Below are 20737 nucleotides of genomic sequence, written 5' to 3' on the forward strand. Positions count from 1 at the left end.
ATTTAGAAAGTCACTTTCCGATGGTGAAAATGTAAAACAACGCAGTTTTGTATAAAATTGAATAAAGTGAAAAAGAGTAAATAAAAAATAAGTTTTTTTTGCTAATGTATAATTTTGGTAAGTTGTAATAGACCAGTGCCAATCCGGTTTTCAGAAGGCAAAAGTTGAACAAATTATTAGCAGCATTTATTTAAAATGGTAAATTTAGGTAAAATGGTATATGAAAGGGGAAAAATAAATTGCCCACAAAAAAATTGGGGGAAAGGGGGTAGGTGGGCAAAAAAGTGGGTTGGGTGTCAAAAATCATGGTTTTTTACAATTTCTGTCAAAATTAGACGTCCCATCGAAAAAAGTGAAAAGCAAAAGTTGTAGGTAGTACAAATGTCTACAACTTTTTCTCAAACAATTTTTTTTTCTATAACTTCAAAAATATTGAAAAAAATGCAAAAATACAATTTTTTGATTTTTTATTTTTATCTTTTACAAAAGTAGTTGGATTTAAACAAAACTTGGATAAAAATTACTTTGTTAATTTTTCTATCTATTAAAAATGTTAATTGAGAAAAAAGTTAATTTTTGGACTTTTGACGAATTTAATTTGAAAAAATAGCTTATTTTTCAATCAAAAAAGTTACCGAAAAAATTTTTTAATTGAAAAGTTTGGAATGCATTTATTTAGCTTAAAACCGTTTTTTAAAGATTGTGTGGAAAAACTATACTTTTGTTTTAGAAAATATTGAGAAAAATTGAAAAAAAAACAAAAAAACGATTTTTAAGATTGATTTTTCTGTAAATGACAGTAATATTGGCGAGAAATAATTTTCCATAGAAACCAAATTATAATTTTCTTATGGTCATTAACCTTTTTAATTTGAATCAAGTACTAGAATAGCTCTAACGTACAAAGTTTTTGAGATATTGAATTTTTGAACGTCCCAAACACTATTTTTCTAATTTTTGGCACGGTAATATATCAAAAACGTGATGTGATAGAATTTTTCTGACTTCAGATTCGAGCTCGGCGCACAAAAAACCATTAGAAAAATATGCTTTGATTTCTATAAAAAAAAAACTTTATGACAGGGCAGACAAAATCGAATCGAAAACATAACAAAGTAATTTTTAACCAAGTTTTGTTAAAATCCAACTACTTTTGTAAAAGATAAAAATAAAAAATCAAAAAATCGTATTTTTGCATTTTTTTCAATATTTTTGAGGTTAGGTATAGAAAAAAATTGTTTGAGTAAAAGTTGAAGACATTTGTACTACCTACAACTTTTGCATTTGACTTTTTTCGATAGGACGTCTAATTTTGACAGAAATTGTAAAAAAACCATGATTTTTGACACCCAACCCACTTTTTCGCCCACCTACCCCCTTTCCCCAATTTTTTTGTGGGCAATTTATGTTTCCCCTTTAATAGGTATACCATTTATCCTAAATTTTCCCACCACCCATATGCTGCTAATAATTCTTTTATTTTCAAAAATTATTGGCACTGGTCTATAATGAGACAACTACGGCCAGTTAATTGACCATGAATTTGCATGATGGGGATGTAGCTCAGTGGTAGAGCGTTCGCTTTGCATGTGAAAGGCCCCGGGTTCGATCCCCGGCATCTCCAATTATTTTTTTTTTTTTTTTTAATTTCATTGGATTGGAGAATGCAAGTAGTAAATGTGATTTGGTAAAAGCAAGCAAAGCAATTTTTTTGCATACCTTTTTTTTGTATAAATAATTACAGGTTAATATCTCTCTAAACCATTAATTTGTTAAGGTGTTTGTCTTTATAGAATTTTCATTTGTAAAATGTGTGTGGCTTGTATAAGTAAGTCCGATATATGACATCTGCGGCTACAGTCGCTTTATATGATTGGTTTTGTGTTTATGTTATGTTTGTATTTGTCTATTTTTGGTTATTGTAATTATGTATTTTAAAAATAAGTTGAATTTACGAGGCTGAAGAAATATTTTTTTAAATTTTTGATTCTTAGGGCCAATTTTTCAACAGTCAGTTAAACAGTCAGTTAGTACTTATTCTCCTGATAGAGAAAAAATCATTTTTTCAACAGGCAAACATAGCTTATTCCCATGAATAAAACTATCTGCTTCTTTCAGAGACGAATAAAAATTATTCTAAGGAATAATATCAATAAAAATACTGTGTCAATTGTCAAAGCTGCTTTGAAATAATTTTGACAAAGAATACAGAGGAACACAAGAAAACAAAAACAATTATAAATAAAAAAGACGTTTAGTTTTGAATATTATTGAATTTGACAATTTTTTTTTGTTATTCTGTAGAATAGATTATTTTTGATTGAAACATTCAATGTTGTTATCCGATTGTTTATGAGCCTAATAAATTTATTCGTCGAACAGTTAACTGACTGTTTATTAGAAGATGGAAAAATCGGCTCTTATTTGAAAGGATTTTGTTTTTCAGTTTATTTATTAACTCTGACTTCGAGAAGATTGAAATTTTGTTCAATTACTGAGTGGAAGTGTTTAATTTCTATAAGGTTGGTATTTGCACATTTTCAACATGCACTGTGGCGTATACTTAATCTTTTTGTAATGGCTTTTTTCAACCGCGCATATGCAAGAGTGGAGAAGAAGGTCGACCAAGCTAGAAAATTTAGGTTCATGCAATCTGGCCATATGACACATTATTTTAAAGTAGGTTCATATTTTATAAAGCTGAATGGAATGAGACCCGAAAAGACCACTCTAAAAAAAGTTTATAAAGTTGGGGATTTTTTTAATTCATCTCATTGCCGAAAATTTGTGGCGCTAGAAACTATCCTTGTCACTTCTACGTGTAATTATTCAACGAATACTCTTTTAAACCTAAATTTGTCTGAAAAAATTGTTTCTTAATTTTAGTATTTGAATAATACACTTCGCGTCACTTGAATAGAAACAACATTTTTTCTTTAGAAAATAGCGATTGGCGCTTTGGTGAGGTAACTTAGTAGATTTATGGTTTTGCATTTTCAAAGAGGAACTTTTAACAAACAATGTTGTAAAAACAAAAAACCCAAAACAGAAACCGTATGGCTTCTAGTTGCGTTTTTTTGCATTACCTCACAAAAAACAGTGTTTTTTTTGCGTCACTTGAATAGAAACAAGCTCTTAAATTAGATAAAAATGATGAAAAATCATGGAAAACACTAATTATAGTAAAGCAATATTAAGCTTTGAAATTATTTGCACATTATAACCAATTATGGGCTACGAGCTACCAATAGGCACCACAGAAAATGCATGAATAGCAGCTAACATTTTAAATGCACCTGCACTATGCAAAATCGAGAAAGATATTGGAAAATTTGCCAAATTTGGATGAGATAATTTAAAAAAAATCGTAAACTAGTGATCAAATCAAAAAATAAGACAGGTGAGACCCAAGTCACGAGCAGAGAAAAAAATAACTTAAAAACTAGCTGCAATTTTCTTCACTTTGCCGCTAAAATCGGTCAAAAACGTGGTGTTAGTGCGATGGAAACGTGTTGGTTTGTTCCATCCTGGAAGTTATAAAAGGTGCACAACATTAAAATAGCCTCAAAATGCAAAATAACAACATTTTAAGTTCTACTAAGATTACAAAAAAGTTAACTATTTTATAGTTGCATTCGAACTGAAAAGTAGTGAGGTAAAGAGTGGTTTTTTAAAGGAAAACATACCAACTCAGATGGACCACGTTAATATTAGCCCTATTTCATTGGTTTATAAAAGAATAACCTTTATCGCATCGCCAATAAAGGGCACTAAAATGTGTTATAGTAATACGCTTTGTTTTTATGATGTGCAATAGCAAAATTGAAGCTTCACGCTTCAAAAACAGATGCTTACTTTTACAAAGAAATAATGGTAGAAGCTCTTGGCAAGTTTAGGAACGTGGAAAAACAACCCTCTTAGAGATTGCACAAGGATAGTTCAAGAAAAAACAACACAATAAAAACAAAACAGATGCATTCCGGATAAAAACGAAAGTTTATTTCACTTATTCAATCCTTAAATTGTAGAAAATGTCATTTTCTTAATTTGTAAGAAGTTACCAAACACTTTTATCACTTTCTCCAATTAGGTCCACGATTGTGTACAGTAGAAGTGCATTTTCAATGTTAAATTCTATTTATGCATTTTCTGTGGTGCCTATTGGTAGCTCGTAGCCCATAATTGGTTATAATGTGCAAATAATGTCAAAGCTTAATATTGCTTTACTATAATTAGTGTTTTCCATGATTTTTCATCATTTTTATCTAATTTAAGAGCTTGTTTCTATTCAAGTGACGCAAAAAAAACACTGTTTTTTGTGAGGTAATGCAAAAAAACGCAACTAGAAGCCATACGGTTTCTGTTTTGGGTTTTTTGTTTTTACAACATTGTTTGTTAAAAGTTCCTCTTTGAAAATGCAAAACCAAAAATCTACCAAGTTACCTCACCAAAGCGCCAATCGCTATTTTCTAAAGAAAAAATGTTGTTTCTATTCAAGTGACGCGAAGTGTATAAAAAAAAAAAAACATTTGGTTTGGTTTTAATTTTGGAGGTGTTACGAAATTTTTAAATACAAAACGTGATAGGTTTTCGCCTGAGTATATTTTTAGTTCCATACAATTTTTTTCTACGATTGTAAAAAAAAATGGTATTTTGGGAACGTTTAAACATCCATAACTTTTTTTCTTATGAATTGCACTAACATTTTTTTTTTTTTTAGATAACACTGGTCGGCAACGAAAATGGAGCTTGAACCAAACCATACTTTTCTAAAGGACTTTTGTGTCTGAAGTCAAAATTTCACTGGCACGTCAAGTTTTCGAAATATTTAAATATTAACAGGTCAAAAACGCGTTTTTGTGGTACTTTTGGAGTTGAATTTCATCACCGTTAAATTATTTTTCGCAAAACTACATAATATGCAATATTTAAAAGCTATATTTTATCGTTTTAAATACGTTTATTTTTATTTTCAAAATTATTTTTTTCTAAAAGATATTTGGTATAGAAATGTATGATATCTCAAAATCTTGGTAATTAAGGTAACTTATGGTTTTTGAAGCAGATTTCAGTTTTTGACTCCAGATTCCGTTGAAAAAATAGCAAAATATTACGGAAAAATAATAGTTTTAGATCAAATGTCAAAAAACATTTAATTTAAAATTAGTTTTTGGGAATTTATAGCTAAAATTGTGATGAGCAGAGCTCAAAAACTAGACGTGATGGAAAAAATCTGTAAACTGTTTTGAATTCAGCACACTCAAGTTTATTAAAATCACCTTACAGAGTTCTTGCTCCCGCCTTTTTTTGTTTTTTTTTTTTGCCGACCAGTGTAATTAAATCTCATCAAATTTTGAATATATTATAAGAAAAATGGTTGTCTTACATATCCCAGAAGTTAGTAGGTATAGGTACAAAATTAATTCAGTTGTTTATTGCAAAATCAATTACATATTTATAAATAATTTTGTATTAAATTTTTGTCTGTAAATATGTGTACCAAATGTAATTAGTATTATTTTTTTCATTTTAGTCATTTTAACAAAAAGACGTAACAAATTTCATTTGCTTATAACTTTTAATAATATTAAGATATTTCAAAAATACTTTGAGATATTTTTTTTTAACATATAAATCTTCCGATATACAGGGTGTCCCAAAACTAATGGATCAAACGAAATATGCTAATAGGGCAACTTAAGGGCTCTCAGAATTTGGTAACTTGTTCATCCCAAATCTTTACGGTTTTCGATTTAATGCATTTTTTTGTGAAATTTCGAAAAATTCCTACTTTGCAACAGTATTTTGCTTCCTCCGCCCCCAATTGATTTTTGTTTTTTATTATTCTTTCACTAAAACGTTGTCCAATTATAAGAAATAATTAATTAATCAAAACATTTTTTATTTCATACGCCATTTTGCTGCAAGTTAATTAACAGTTCCAAGTTTTCTCAAAAATCTATTTCTTACATTTATTTCAAAGCAAAACACCGAAAAAAATTTGTATGGTGTGACACTGGTTTATTACTTTAAAAACTTGTCCCGTTATTGCAGTTTTCAAAAAGATATACAAGTTTCCAAAGTTGTAGTTAGATCGAAAAATACCTATTACAATTTTAATTCAACAAAACAGGGTTTTTCAAAGCAAAAATACAAACAAAAATAAACACATTTTCTCGAACTGTTGTTTGTTTATTTCTCTTTGAACAAAAGCCTCTATTTTTGTTTGTTACATTTTGTTCTGAAAACCTCTGTTTTTTTTTTTTGCATTCAAATTGTAATATCTTTCGTTCTAATTTCATCTTTGGAAACTTTTATACATTTTTGAAATCTGCAATAACACGGCATTATTATTTCAAAATAATAAACCAGGGTCACACCGTACAAATTTTTTTCAGGCTGTTGCTCTGAAATAAAAGTGAGAAATTGAGTTTTCATAAAACATGGAACTGTTAATTCATTTGCAGCAAAATGGCGAATGAAATAAAAAATATTTTGAATAGTTAATTATTTCTTATTATTAGGCAATGTTTTAGTGAAAGAATTATTGTAAAAAACAAAAATAAATTATGAGCGGAGGAAGCAAAATACTGTTGCAAAGTCGGGATTTATCGAAATTTCACAAAACCGTAAAGATTTGGGATGAACAAGTTACCAAATTTTGAGAGACCTAAAGTTTCCCTATCAGCATACTTCGTTTGATCCATTACTTTTGGGACATCCTGTATACAAAAAAAAATATTGAATTCAAGAAGTCACCTGAGAAAATTTGACTTATTATAAGAAATAGAACGCAGCTGCTTGGACCAGCAAGAAAAAGAAACGGTCTACCATTTCCTATGTCAATGTCCCGCCCTTGCTAGGAATAGAGCACTCTTTCTGGGGAGCGAATTCTTTAATGTCATAGATAACATCTCAGAATCAAAGATCAAAGACTTGATCTCGTTCCTAAATGCAACAAAGTGGATTTAGGACTCCCTAACACTTGTTTTTCCCTTTTTTTTTTTTTTTTAAAACCAATTAAAAAATGTATTTCAAATAAATCCAATTATCACTCACAGGTTTCATAAGTTTTGGTATCAAAACGGCGCATCCTGCGCTAATTGGGTCAATCAAACATGGTTTGCCTTGACCGCCATCTCTACCTACCTATAAGAAATAGAAACATAAAAAAAATCATTAATTTACAAAACAATTTGTTCTTTCGTTCTATGAGTGCAATCCGCTTAAAATAATCTATTTACATAACTTCCCACTCCTATTATAGGTAATACTTCCTACCAAATTATCAAATAAAAATTTTAAAATCAAACTTTGTAAATTGAGTATCATCAGTAGCTAACAAGCTGTCAAAATCAGCATCCAATCAACCTAAAAAAAAAAATAAACAACAAAAAAAAGCGACCGAAAAATTCAATTAATTCGATTGGAACTGACCAGACTACAAATAAAATTGTCCGTTTGACACCGCGCCGGCCGCCATTCTGACTGCCACTCCTGCAAATTAGCTTCCCCACTGTGACAAATTTCAAACAAAACAAAAAGTTCTGTTTTTTTTTTTTTTTTTCTAATCTGATGGGTGTGTTTGTCATACGAATTTACAAAAGTTGAAAGAACACAATGTCCCTCCCCTCTTCTGATTTCAATTAACGAAAAAAACAATTCGCGCTAAAGTCAATCAAATCTCTGCTCAAGCGGTCAGGGACAACAACTATACCTACCTACAAGCAACAAGTTGTTGTGAGCCATCAGCTAATTAACAATTAGCAGTATGATTAGTCAAGTATTTAGTTGTTATAAAACTACGAGTATTTATTCATTTTGTTATTTCAATTTAATGCACGATTAGTTTGTGAGAAACTAGGTTTTCAATTGTTTTTGGTTGAATTTTTTGAAAAAAAAAAAAAAAAAACATCAAATAGGGTAAAGTTTTTCAATTCAAGGACGAGCCCTGTGACACTATGTAATTTTTTTGTTAAATGCTCTTGTGTTTCATTTTATATCATACGCCTCGTACTGTATACAGTAATTTCTGAATTTTAAGCCAATTTAAATGTTGCCAGTTAAATTAAATAGTTAATTACTTAATTAAGGAGATTTTCGTGGAATCTCTTTATGCCAGACTGTAGCAAGTATAAATAATTTCATTAAACGCGCGATGCCATCACCATTATAACTGAAAAAGGGATATTTTTGTTTTTTTTTTATAGGTATTTGTTGTTTTATCAGAAATTTCAAAAAAAAAAAAAAAAAAAATGAGAAAATCTGTAGTCTGGAGGTGGCTTTAAAACCCTGAACAAACATAACCATTATCATTTCGCTATCGCGTCCATTTGTTTAACTTTATTTGTTTTTTTTTTTTTTTTTTTTTTTTTTGTGGCGAACACGATTGCTAACCCCCTTTTCTCATACCTTTACGTGTTTGTAAGGGTTTAGGGGGCGCAAATAACAAAACCAACAATCGCCTTGTAGCATGCCATTTAAGTATGTTAGAACGTTGACACATACCCTTAAAAAACCACCCATTTCCTACCCTCACTCAAATTAGGAAGAAAGGGGGGTTAAAAAGGAGTAGCCTCGCTACTACAAAAAATTACTTGTGTACAAAATTGATGTAATTAAAATTTATTAAAAAAAAAGAGGAAGCAACATTAAAGTTAACTCTTGACAAGTGAAGTGTAGGTGGAGGGGTTTGTTGTAAATATTTTGTTTTTTATATTTTCTTCATTTCTTTGTTGAAGGATATTTTTTTACAGTTTTTTCTTTTATTATTTAATTTTTTGCGTAAGCGATGAAACCTCGCCATCGGCATCATCATGCAGTAGAGTAACGCTGTGTGGTGTTAATTGACAATTAACACATCAAGCGTTGCTTAATTTGGATTTAAATTAATATCGTTGAAGAGGATGACCAATGGAACGTGGAAAAGAGTCAGTCCTTAGGTTTTTTTTTTTTAATTGATGCTTTTAAATGAATTTTACAGACGAATGTTTTTTATTATATTCTTTTTTTATTTTTTTACTTTTGATTGTTTTTTTTTTTTTTTACGTGACGCCATCTAGTTGTGAAAAGTGAAAAATGTTGATGTAAGTTGATTGTGATTGTCAAACTTTAACAAGGATATGAAAGGACTTTTGAAAGCTTTTGAAGTTAGAAATTTTAGAGGAGAAAAGTGTGAAAAGCTTTTGTTATTTAGCAAAGATACAAACCATCTGCACGAAAAAGTAGGGTATTATTGTGTTCGTTAATTTTCATATTTAACAATTAAATGAAGTGCATTTTTCTTAGCCATCATTTGACTTTTTCAGCTTACGAAAAACCCTTATTTTGGATAGTATTTAAGCCACAGAGTCAGGAATTGTTGCGTAGAGTTGTTATGTGTAGTATTGTGTTGTGTAGAATTGTGTTGTGTAGAATTGTGTTGTGTAGAATTTTGTTGTTTAGAATTGTGTTGTGTAGAATTTTGTTGTTTAGAATTGTATTGTGTAGAATTTTGTTGTGTAGAATTGTGTTGTGTAGTTTTGTGTTGTTTAGTATAAATTTGTGTAATATTGTAATGAGAACGCTAATGGTCTTTTTTTTAATATGCATAATGTATCTATCAGTTACGTTTTGAGTGTGCTTACAATCTTCTTCTTCATAAAAAAAAAAACTATCTGTAGCCGACGAAGGAACGAACTATTAACTTTAAAGAAAGTTCACAAAAAAAGGAACTTAGCAAATTATGAAACCTTTCATGAAAAAAATGCAAATCAAATTAAAAGTTATATTTCAGTGTTGAAATTTAAGGATTTGAAGGATGTCACTGATACATCGTAATTTTCTTTAAAAAAAGCTTTTCACCATGCATATGCATATGGTGAGCTTTAAGAATAGAGTTGTTCATTATGAAAAGCTGATGTTATTCCACTTGAATCTCGGAATCCGAAAAGGAGACGTATGGAACTTGGTTAAAATTTGTATTCATCTTTAGAAAAAACCCATAAACGAGAATTTTGTAAAGGATACCTAAACAAAATTCAAATTAAATAACTTCTATTAATATCCACAAAACAATATTATCATAACTTATTAATAACTCTATTAAATATATATTTCATGGCAAATAGGATTACCATCAACACAAAAACAGAATACTGAAAAAGAGAAACTAGTCATTGAAACCGTTGAAAAATGATTTCACAATAAATTAACCGCAAAATATTTAAATTAAAGAATTTTTATTTGTATGAATAAAATTAATACCTACCAAAGTCTTAGAGATTTCAAAAGAATCGATTAACTTTTTTGGGGGTCCACGGCCCAAAGATGTTCCATTAACATAGTTTTCATTAATTTAATTTAAATTTTTATGTTGTTGTATATTTTGGTTGTTTTTTTTTTTTTTTTGTTTTATTCAAATGACAAATTGTTATCTTTTATTTATATTTTGAATATTAATGAATAAAGTTAATTTTAGTAAAACAAATATTTTGCAACGCAATTTACTAAACTGGTTAAAATACTTTGAGACAGTTTTCTAGTCTTTAGAGACAATAATTTGTTATTTTTTCAGCCCTTTTATTTATTGTTAAAACTTTGTTAAGTAAGTTTCGATTTTGTCCCTAATTATAGATATATTATTTTAATTTTAGAGTGTTTTCAAATTTTCCAAAAAAAAAAAATGTACTATATTTTTTTTTTGTTTTTCTTCAAATAAGTTAAATAAAATAAGTTAAATAAATACAAAAACAGTCGAATTGAGTTTTTCGACTTTTTTCAAAATAAAAATAAAAAAAATTTAAAATTTTTTTAAAAAAATAAAAAAAAAATTTTTTAAATTAAAAAAAAAACATACAAAAAATTAAAAATAAAATCATCACTTCACCTTACGATAACTGTTTTCAAATGGTATTAGCGGCAACTCCTCTTTGAAAGTCATTCAGATAAAAAAAACCATCACTTTATCAATAATTTCATCACGAGTTTTAATAGTTTTCATTTGGTATGCAAATTTATCCACTAAGTCAATAACCAGGTCAAAGTCAAGAACCCTCCAACTCGAAACATACAAAATTAACTTTCGGTTTCATTTGCAAAAATAAAAAAAATAATAGTTGTTGTTTCGACCAAAACAAATAAACATGAATTCCTATCAACCTACTATAAAAATAAATTTGTTGCCAATGTCGCACATATCTATTAAATCATTTTTATTTCTTGCAAACTTCCATTTCATTTGAATTTCGGCCAAAAGATAGCCGACAAGTTGCCTTTAATAAAAAAAAAAATAAAAAAAATTGACAATCTCCGTCTGCTTAAACCGCACCTTCTATTCACATCGCATAATCACGCCTAAGGATGTGTGTTTTTTTTTTCTACAAACTTTCAGACGAGCTTTGAATTTGGCAAAGCAAATTTAATGCACCTTGTATGGTTTTTGAATATCAATTTAAATGTTTAACCAATATTTCGCACTTCTTTTTTTCAATTTGACTGATGACAAGTTGTAATGTTTTTGACATTTGACAACTAACTAACTGTCATAGTTATATGTCATTTCGTTGTTAACAAAACTATAATTTTTCAATTGATTTTAATGTGATTCATGGAAGTCGGTTTTCTTTTTCGTTTTTTTTTTCTTTTTGAGACGATAACAACAAAGATGAAGTCACACAGAATAAATGGGAATGTCCATCTGTGGAAAATGGGGGCTTAATTTAATATTTTAATGCGATAATGATGTCTGCATAATGTGACAGAGGGTAAGTTTTTGCAGCAAGTTTATTGTTTGCCAAAAAAAATAAGAATTCTTTTGAAATGCAAGCAATTTGGTTAATAAGGACTTCCTGTATTTAGGACAACTTTCCTTAAATTATTTCATTTGCGTCATATAATTTTTAAGAATGACAGTATTAAAAATGCACTCACTTCCGACAAATCCATCTTTGGTTTGGATGTGTAATGAATTACAGAAATTGGGACTTTGCATTTTGTTTGGGGGATTTTTTATATTTTTAGTACAAAATGATATCAATCTTTTTAGGTTTTGGAGAATTTTGAAGAATGTTGTATCAGTGTGAGTATACATATAGCAACAAGCATTTCTAGGAATTTTTAGAAGTCAATTAACTAATTAAATTGGAATGACATTTAGCACAAATGTGTACTTATTATTTTGTATATGTAACTTCAGAATGATTACTTACATCCTTGCTTAAATTTCAATAATAATAGTAATATAATATTTTTCTACTTCAGTGAAGTTCTGTACAATTTGAAGCAAAACTTATTAAAAATAGTTTAAGTACAACCGATAAGTTTACTTAAACCACTATTTAATGGATCAGAAAATTAATGAATTAAAGGCAGTTAAGATGTGTACTAAAAAATCACAATTTTTTCATCCAAAATCACTAAAAGCACCTACAATATTTTTTTAGCACTAATATTTTGTTAAAACTTTACAGAAACATAATTTTAGTACAAATATTTTATAGATTTTTAATATTTTACTACACAATTTAGTATAAATTTTCATTTTAGAAAACATATGATCAGATCATTTTGCAATTTATTATTCTGTATCAAGAAAACTAATAAATGGTTATAAGAGTTTATGTAGGTACTAAATGTTATTAAATACAGTTTATTATTTATTTATTTTTTTTTTAAACATCCACTTGTTTTCTTTTGATTTAAGACTTCCTTAGAGAAAACATCGATGAGAAGTCATAAATCTAACAAGGTAGTAAACTTAATAAGATATACATTAGTACTAAACATGTACTAATTCACTCTTTTTAACACAAGATAATCAATTTTACGAGTTTGTTTATACCCCAAAAAAAATTTCTTGATAAATAAACAAAAAATGTAAACAAAATTTTTGATACCTATATCTAAATTTGTATCAAGGAAAATAAATCTCGTCAGAAAGTCTGTGTGAACCACATAATAAACCCCTTTTTTTATATAAATTAACATAAACACGTTTTGTTATTATTATAATTAAATTTAACGCGCAAATCGTGAGGCTAATGTAGAATATATAATAATGGTACATGTTGTGAATATTTAATTAACAACAAATCAACAAGTATAGGAAATTGCAAAAAAAAAATGAATGAAATGAACAACAAAGTGACGAATATTTAATGAGCAAATAAATGTAGATACTAATAGATTTATTTTATTTTAAAGAGTTCTAAATTTAAAGATTTGACATTAAAAGTATGACAAAGAGCAGGTGTTGCTTTTATTTAAATTATAAGACAGATGTGATGATAATTTCCTTAAAATAGTAAAAAAAAAAAAAAATGGTAATTGTTGTAAATGGGTAATAGTGCGTCGTGACCTAATTATTTTTAAATCACTTTACATAAAAACATAACCTTGTTAAGCTTTGTAAACTCTGTTTGAGTCGAATTAAAATTTTTTCCTATGCGATAATATATGAGTAGTTTGAGAACTTTCTCAAAATGTAATTGGAAGCACGATTCATGTCATGTAGTTAAACGACCGTGGATAATTAGTTATGTACTAAATTGGTTGTAAAAGTTTTATTATTTAATATTTCAGCTATTAAAGCTTTGGTAAGACCCGTTTGTTATGGTCTGTGATAAAAGTATTACTATGTAACTTAAAAAAATATATAGGTACTAAATTGTCTCTGCATTTTAGTTGATATACTTGGGAGTACTAAAATAAATAAAAAAAATGTTGCAGTGAAAATTGTCTGTTAATTGGTTGTCGAACTCTATTTTATAACAAACAGCTAGCTAAATAGACTTCTAGAGTACTAAAAAAAGTATTCAAACGCAAAAAGACTGCAAGAGTACTAAAAAAGTGCTCAAATTAAAAGAGGCTTCTAGAGTACTAAAAATACTAAAATCTTAATAGATTTCTATAGTACTAAGAATTTATTCAAACGTAAATAAACTGCTAAGTACTAAAATAGTACTAAAAATACATATTTAAATGTCAATAAGCTTCTAGAGTGCTACAAAAGAGTTAAAAATTAAATGGAGAAATTAACATTTTGGCAGCTTTGATCAGTTTTCAATTAAATATACGATGCGTTCAAATGAAAGTCCCTTAAGCCCGTATGATACTTCTTTTTTTTACTTTTTTAATACGAAAAGTCAGACAGACAGAAAAAGACAACACGTTTTTTTCTTTACGAAACAGATACACTCGTGCACTCTCATGTCAATTTATAAAATAAACTACAAACAAAAGTCAATTAAAAATTAAACAAATATTTATTGCATTCTTTTTTTTTAATTTTGTACATACAAAACGCAAGAATTTTTTTTTGTTTATAATATTCAAATCTACCACACACTGAATTAAACAAGAATTGTTTATTTTATACAAAAATTAAATATTTTATTCAAAATCAAATTAAATATAAAAAAAACTTGAATTGATTTGTCAGCTATCCAGCTAGAAATGTCAGAAAATCTGAAAATTGGGTGAAAAAAATAAACTTACTTTGATTTTAATAACATTTTTAGTACCTACTTTTTTTTGTCACATTTTTGACTTTTTGCTAATATTGTTTACGCTCTCACTCTTCATATGAATTTGTATTCGAAATATTTTTTATAGTTTTAAAAATAAGAAAAAAAAGAGGTATCATACGGGCATTCATTCTATTTAGTACATGTGTACTAAAATTACCTTTTTAGCTGAAATTTCTGAAAGAAATGTTAATGTCACTTCTTAAATTGCAAAATATTACAGAAATAAGGATCAATAAAATTAAGCTTTCGAATTTAGCTTAGGTTTTTAAAAAGAATTAATAAAGAAAAAAATACGAATTAATAAAGAAAATACAAGAATGTACTAAAAGTTTTGGCAGCTTTAATCAGTTTTCGATTTAGATATACGATGCGTTCAAATGAAAGTCACTTATCAATTTTATTTTATTCTATTTAGTACATGTGTATTAAAATAATCCCTGAAAGAAATGATAATCTCACTTCTTAAATTGCAAAATATTACAGAAATAAAGATCAATACAATTTAGCTTTTGAATTAATAAAATATTTTTTAACAGTTTCGTTATTGGCATCAACAGAAATAACGTTCTTGAATATAAAATCATAGAATTCAGCACAAATACATATTCTTAAAATGTAGTGAACTTGTACTAAAAATGTTAAGGATAGATGATGATTAAATACTTAAGTCGTGAATACAAAAATGTATTGAAAAGTCTAAAAAAAGAAGAAATTTAGTACTAAAACACTATCAATTGAAGAGTTCTTAGTTTAAAGCTTTAAAATTAACCAATCCTTAATTTATTTACTAAAAAAAAAAAATTATAATTAGAAATTTAGTACTAAAACAGTGCTAAAACAAAGTTTTAATCTACAAAACTCATCAATTCTTAATATATTGATGACATATAGATACTTCAAATAAATCATTTAAAAATGTGACGAGAACACTTATAAGTTCAATAAATTCCAATACAAAAGTTGCATTGTAATGCACTAATGACAAGTTTAATTACTCACACTTCATCAAATGAAAATTTTGTAATTAAGTATTTTTTTTGTTTCTGTTCGTTATTATTTTCACTTCGATGAACATAAAGCACTTAGTATTGTAATTTCATAATTATAGACATTTTTGTTTAGATAATAATTGAATTGCGTGTATTGTAATTTTTGACGTTACCTTAAAGATAAAAAAATACAAGAAAATTCAAACAAAGCACGCAAATATGATGTGTGGTCTAAAATAAACAAAAAAAAAAACTCTCCACTCCAAGTCTTTTGAAGCTTACAAAAAAAAATATATAAAAAGAATTTAAATGAAAATATCATAGCCCTGTGTAGGTGGACTCTGAAAATTGGCCTCCTAAAAGCACAATCATGCATGATATAATAATAATTCTTGTTTATGCATAGAAAAATATTGTGTCAATGCTTAAGAATGTGGAAAATCGTGATTCCGTGTTTTTTTTTTCTCAGTTTGAAAAGCTTAAAAGGTAGGTGGACGGAGGTGGAAACTACGTCGACGACGACGATGCACGAAACAGCTGTCAGAGAGTATATTGCTATTTAAAGTTGATTGTGATTTATAAATAAGTTTTAGGTGATTAAGTGGGTTTAAGTTTGCGTTTTAGACAATTTAATCTGATTTATGATACTTTTTTTGTAGAAGCAAGACAATTTTCATGCAAATTATAATAAATTTAGTGACACCAAGTGTAAAGTGACATTATTGGCCTTTGCCCGTATTTCTATTTCCGACCTAATTTACCCTATAGAATTGTAGTTAAAAAGTAAACTTCGTTAATTAACACCAAAGGTAAATTACTCTGAATACCCTTTTGTCAAATAGTGTTACTATAGTGCAGTACACAAAAAAAGTTTTACCTAGAATTACAAAATCTTTACACAAGGGTTTTTTTTTCTACTTTATTTTTTTTTTTTGAGAGAGAATGTGATGGTTGAATGTAAAATAGGGTGCATTCAACTGACAGTTGGTCGTGACTTGAGTGTTTAGTTTTTCTTTCCTTTTTTTTTCAGTTTTTGTTGTTTGTTTCAATTTCACTGGAAATTTTCACTTCATGGTCGACAGAAGGTCGAGAGCGAACTCAACTCAACAAGAGTCTTGATGATGATAGTGGGCAGAGTCATCACCAGGGTTCGGACTTTACTTCGATCGAAGTAGATTTACTTCGATTTTGGGCAAAAAATAAAATCTACTTCCCTACTTCTCTTTTTCAGGATCTACTTCTATTTCTTAATTGAAAAATATTTTTCAAGTAATAAATTTAGAGAAAGGGATTTAACTTCAATTTTAAATCTGGTCGAGGCATTGAGAAATAAAGCTCAACTGATATCTCAAAAGATGAATGGGAGGCCAATTATTCTTTGAATTCAAGATAGAAATAAAGTTTGTCAAAGTAATTTTGACTGATTTTGAAGAATTCCGGATCAAAAATTTGTTAGATTATGCTGAATTAACCGTTTTACCCTTAAGCAATGTTACATCTTTTGGAAAAGATCATAATAAAAAAGTAAAGAAAAATTATTTTGTTGAAAAATAATTTTTTTTGAATAAATTTTTGGAAATAAATATTCTGAAAGTTTAGTGTTGAAATCTACTTCCGAAATTTTGGATCTACTTCACTTTTTTTTCAAATTTGCTTCGAAATTTTGAAACTGAAGTCCGAACCCTGGTCATCACTGTTTTTGTTTGTTGATTGACAGCGTCGTCCATGCTAGGCTCTGGTGTTGCTGTGTTTAAAGTGTTGTGGCGACAAAGAAAAAACACCACCACCATTCACAACGATAACAATTATTGTTGTTACACAACAGCTTAATGCAGAATTAATAAGAAATAAGGAAGAAATATAAACGACTCAAGAATAACTAATTATGAAGAAGAAAAACCAAGAATATTGTGGTGTTATAAATTGTAAAGAATAGACTGTGAAATAACGTTGCAATTTTGTACCTACCATTAAAATGCAATAAATCCTTAAATTAGAAATTGTTCGTTTGGAAATGGTTTTTTTTTTTTCTAACCGATTTAAAACTTTTTTTAAATCCATTAAACAATCATTTGATTTAACATGAATTCACAACACTTATTTGGCTTATTTCCATCGGAAAGCTTAGAACTCATTTCCAATCGACTTGCAACTAATTTACAATGTATTTGATTATCCTTTGCAATCTCAATTGAGATAAAGATTCGATTTTGATTCTAATGTAACTTTTGATTTTTAGTTTTAAGCTTAAGAATGCAAAATGAAAAAGTATGTTCAACTGATTTGAGACTAGTTCACAACCGAATTGAAATTTATATGCAACTAAAATAAAATGGCTTTGAACTTATTGAAAACCGATTGTAAACTTGATTTTGAGTACGTCACTGAATTTGTGAATATATTCGTTCTGAAGTTTAGATCTGTCGAGTGCCATTTCGGTTCTAAGAAGGGAATGATTTGAAAGAATGTATACTTTTTAAACAAATACAACTTTTTGTCTCAAACTATAAATATGCTTATTGCATAATTTTTTTGGATTTCGGAAAGAACAGATGGAACATTGCTTATTCAGAGTAGCAAAGTGGTTTTTTTTGGTTGAGAAATATTTTATGTTTATTGAAATTGTTGACATTTCTTCTCATCATACAAACGACTAGGTTCTTGTTAAAAAATTAGGGAAGAAGTATGAATGTTTTGATTAAGTTAACAGTTTACTTTTTTTGTATCAATTTTCGTCTCGTCTATGAATATCTTCAGAACACAACAAAACAGTTGAGACAATACAAGATCCTAGGCCTATTGTGTTGGCAATTTGCTGCAACTTCAGTATTTAATATTTTTCTTCACAATAAGTTTACTGTCTTAAAATTAAATCTACTTAACTGGTAAATTTTTGAGTTTTGTTATTAAATACGTGCATTCACATGCTTCTTTAAATTCGACACCTTTTTTCCAAAACTTAAACTTGAGCATTATAATAAATTGTCATCTGATTTGTTCATTATTTTTTTTTTATACGAGTATTTGTACCCAGTAAACATCTTATTATTTTTTTTTCTGCTGAAATTTACTAGAAAACAATTCTTCACAGTGGTTGATTTCCAGTAAACTACAAAGTAACATGGTTTTTTCAAAGCTCTATCCTTCCCTGTTATGAAAATCCCTGTGATAAATTATTTTCCTTTGATGAACTGTTAATATTATTTAATTTAATTTAATTTAATTGTTTAATACATATTTCCCATCAGTTCTTAAGATTAATCCTGGATCTTTGAAAAATTCGTGTAGTTTCAACACAGCTTATCATAGGAAAAGTAACATGGACATGGACATGGACATCAAAAGACAGGGAACATTTTATCAAGAGAAATGATGTACAATAGAAAAAAATACAAACAACAACCCTTAAAAGCGTCCCACAGTGGTAAAAATGCTCCATCTAGGTGGACATTTGGTTGAAATTTGAAGTCAATTAAAAGACAAACTGGACTTTACACAGTTATAAGGAATGATTGACAACTATGAAACCACCCAATTTGATTCATTTGAGGCAATTTCTCTAGTTAAACAGAGCAGTCGTTTCAGAGCAACAGATGATTCCAGGACTTTGTACATAAGGCATAATTTTTTAAGATAACGTGTTTTAGCTCTGTTTGTTTTCAACCGAGTTAATTTGTTTTGAAAATTGTCAAGAGTTGTCAGCACTATATGTGATTATGCAATACAAAGATTGTTTTGTAAACAATGCCTAATAAACAGTGGAGACCCATTTGATAGAATTAAGCGTCTAAACAATTTTTTGAAGTTCTGCAACTTTTTTTGCCCACCTGTGCCCATCTTCCGGTTTTCGTTGTCCGGACGAGTAATTCATAGAGATTTCACACTGGTAATATTTGTAGCCATACATTGAATGATTTAATTAAAATCTTTGGGAAAAACCGCTCAAGAATAGGATTCTGATGTCCACAACTATGTGAGTGAACAGATTATTTTAAAAGCTTTTTATACCTAATGAGAACTTTTACTGCATTCCGTTAATGCACTTATAAAGAAAATTAGGTATGAAATGGATTATAAGCCATTTGAGCCCAAAGAATTAATAAAAAAAAATTCAGATTCGCTTTATGCTATGTTTCCCCATGAGTGTGATCTAAATTTTAGTGACACAAGTAACGACCCATGAGCCCAATTTGAATTTGGTACACTGAAGGAAAAACCGCAACGTTTAATGTAATAGGTATGGTCAACGTTGATTAAATGTTTAATAAACTAATATGAAATATCTTTAAATTAGAATTGAAACAACGTTTGCTTTTTTTTAATTTTTGTCGGACTTTAGCTTTTGTTGGATTTTATCACCCTTATTTCCAACAGTGAGATAGCAAGCTGGTAAAGCATTAGCCCAGTGATCCCAGTGGCTGCCAATTTTGTCTTTTTTTATTTAAATATAGAAGTTTTTTTTTCAAAGTTGAAACAACTTTAATTAAAGGATGTCTTATAACAGCAAACCACTTTAAACTAACGATATTCTACTTTGATTTAAAAATAAAAATAGTTGAATCAACGTGGTTTTCGTTGATTTGAAGTTCTTTTTTTCCCTCAGTGTGTATAACTTAATTTTTCTCAAATCACTATTGTTTTCAAGCATTCAAAATGTGTTAAAAAACAACGATTTTGACTTGACTTCGACATTGAAAAAACTATAGATTCGTCAATTTTGAACCAATTTTAGGATTTATTTTCTATTTAATAAAGGTATATGTATATATCTTTTCAATGATGTATCAAACTTCAAATGTCGTTTTGGTTAGAAAACATTTAGTCTTTAAGAACTTTAATATCAAAAAAAACAAAACCGACTTCCATGATTCAAAACGGGGTTTTATGGTTTTTCTAATAGTTCCTATTGCTTAAACTGAACAAAATTGAAATGGGACCACACTGCAGACACTAGCTTTCCAATACAAAAAGAATTATCAAAATTGATGCACTCTGTCCAAAGTTATGCCGTAACAAACATAAAAAAAATACAGACGAATTGAATACCTCCTCCTTTTTGGAAGTCGGTAAAAAATGATCGATTCTCACTTTTTTTATCTTTGACATCGATTTTAAGCAAATTCATGAATAACATTTTATGAATAATGATAAAAATTTAAATCCAGTTGGGGTTGGATTGTGTTCACAATCGTGTGAGAAATCAATTAAAATTAAGTGGAAGCTGAAATCCGATTGAAATTG

At 28.4% G+C, this 20737-nt stretch overlaps 1 protein-coding gene and 1 non-coding gene across 9 annotated transcripts in view; one reads left to right on the top strand and one right to left on the bottom strand.

Moving 5' to 3' along the window:
- Window positions 1-20737, bottom strand: part of LOC129916564 (kinesin-like protein KIF21A) — a 112017-nt gene that overhangs the window by 37063 nt on the left and 54217 nt on the right. The window lies entirely within an intron of this gene.
- Trnaa-ugc (transfer RNA alanine (anticodon UGC)) lies at window positions 1553-1624 on the top strand. The gene has a single exon. It is a non-coding gene; the product is annotated as a tRNA-Ala (tRNA).

This window comes from Episyrphus balteatus, chromosome 3 (genome assembly GCF_945859705.1).
Source record: "Episyrphus balteatus chromosome 3, idEpiBalt1.1, whole genome shotgun sequence".
Classification (NCBI taxonomy): Eukaryota; Metazoa; Arthropoda; class Insecta; order Diptera; family Syrphidae; genus Episyrphus; species Episyrphus balteatus.